Source organism: Poecilia reticulata, linkage group LG16, assembly GCF_000633615.1.
Source record: "Poecilia reticulata strain Guanapo linkage group LG16, Guppy_female_1.0+MT, whole genome shotgun sequence".
Classification (NCBI taxonomy): Eukaryota; Metazoa; Chordata; class Actinopteri; order Cyprinodontiformes; family Poeciliidae; genus Poecilia; species Poecilia reticulata.
In genome coordinates, this window is record NC_024346.1 from 368342 (window position 1) to 370284 (window position 1943).

General features: G+C 48.5%; 1 protein-coding gene across 1 annotated transcript in view; it reads left to right on the plus strand.

Moving 5' to 3' along the window:
• Window positions 1-1943, plus strand: part of cmtm6 (CKLF-like MARVEL transmembrane domain containing 6) — a 9756-nt gene that overhangs the window by 3862 nt on the left and 3951 nt on the right. The window lies entirely within an intron of this gene.

A 1943-nucleotide genomic window follows, 5' to 3' on the forward strand; every position in this document is an offset into this window, starting at 1 on the left:
GATTCAGTTCTCGGTTCAGTTCATGATTCAGTTCTCTGTTCAGTTCATGATTCAGTTCATGATTCAGTTCTCTGTTCAGTTCTCGGTTCAGTTCTCGGTTCAGTTCTCGGTTCAGTTGTGCTTTGTGAATCTTTTCTTTCGGTTCTTTTCTGTCGTCTGGAGAAACTTTGAACCATTTGGTCCAATTTTGTCAGAAATAAAATGATAATCAGATTAAATTAAAACCTTTTATTTCAATCTGGATCTAAAATAATCCCGTCTGGAGGAACCCAGTGAGGTTCTGTGCATGTCCCCAGTTCTGGACCGGGTCCCCAGCCTGCGTCTGGTTTCCTGTTGTTCACTCCATGACGCTCTGAACCCGTTGCCGTGGTTTCCGTGGTCGGCGCTCCCTGAATCACACTTCCTGCCACTTCTTCTTCTTCTCTGAATCCTCGGTTGTTGTCACAGGAAGTTGCCGTTCGGCGGCTCGTTTCACACGTTGCCGCCTCTCCCAGTTGGCAACAAGTTGCTGAATCTGCCGGCTCAGATTGACGCTGAGGCCAGAAGTTTACAGCCAGTCAAAGAGCCGGGCGGCCATGTTTTATTGGTCCTGGTTCGGCTCAGGATCGTTTCTATAAAGCACAGAGAACGTTCTGGCCGCTCGGCCAGGAAGACGGATCAGCGCCACAGAACCACGTGTTGCCTTCCATACATCTGCTGCGAACAGGCAGAGGCAGCATCATGCTGCGGGAGTCGAGAGCACTGAAGCAGAGCAGTCCAGACTTTGGGCCAAAAATCATTTTTAAAAACTAAAATCATAAAATTATCCTGATCCTAGGTCCAGAACTGCTGGTGGTTCTGATCCAGTTTTTTATTCTGGGCTCATCTGAAGAAAAATATTTAATTTGGGTCAAAGTTCTGGTTTCCTCTGTGGTTACCAGATGAAACCAGTTTGAGTTTTTTAAGTAAATTCAGGTTACAAGTCAAAGTTCTGGCCGATAAAGTTCAGGTCCGGTTCTGGTTCTGGTTCTGCTCTTCAGCAGGAAGCGGCAGACGGAGAAGTGAAAGTTCTGCAGGACCGTTTGGCTGCGGTCAGCAGAACCACCGGCTGTTGCAACGGCGCCTGGGGGGGGGGCATCCGGGCCGAACAGAACCAGCTGCAGAAACGGGATGTTCAGAGCTCTGGACCTCCATCTGACCGGTTCTGGAGGACCGGTCTATCCAGAACCTTCCTCTGGTTCTGTGTTTGGTGACCCGACCTGGTTCTAGCGGCTCTGCAGCGCCTCACACTGGGTCCGGATCAGAACCGGACCTCTGACTGAGTCAGGAAGGGATCAGAATAAACCGATCAAATCTGCAGAGTCAGCACTTTCTGCCACAACCTTTCACAATAAAATCCTTCCTCTTTCCTCACATCCTGGGTCCAGAGGCTTCAGGGGTAAGAAGGGCGGGTTCTGGAGGTTCTGGAGGTTCTGGAGGTTTTTTACATTAGAAACTCTGCAGACACAAAAACCAAACAGAAAAACTAAAATCAACCAAACAACAAACACTGCAGGGAAACTAATGCAGCAAAACCAGGAGCGAGTCTGAAACTGGACCCGGTTCTGACAGGGGGGGGACACGGAGGACATGGAGGACACAGAGGACACAGAGGACATGGAGGACGTGTCTCTAGCTCCAGACCGGTTCTGCAGCTTCTAACCCAACACAGAGCAGAGGCTCCGCCCCCTTCAGGTGGAGGACATAGATATATATACAATAGATTTGTTTTGAGGCCTCTGGATGTCGTCGGTCTGTAATGTTTTAGTTTCTGCTGCCAGTTAGCAGCTCAACATTAAAACCAGTTCAATCTCACTGGTTTCAAACAAAACTCAGTCAGGAAGGGTAATCAATCAGCAGGAATAATCAATCAGGAGGAATAATCAATCAGCAGGAATAATCAATCAGCAGGAATAATCAATCAG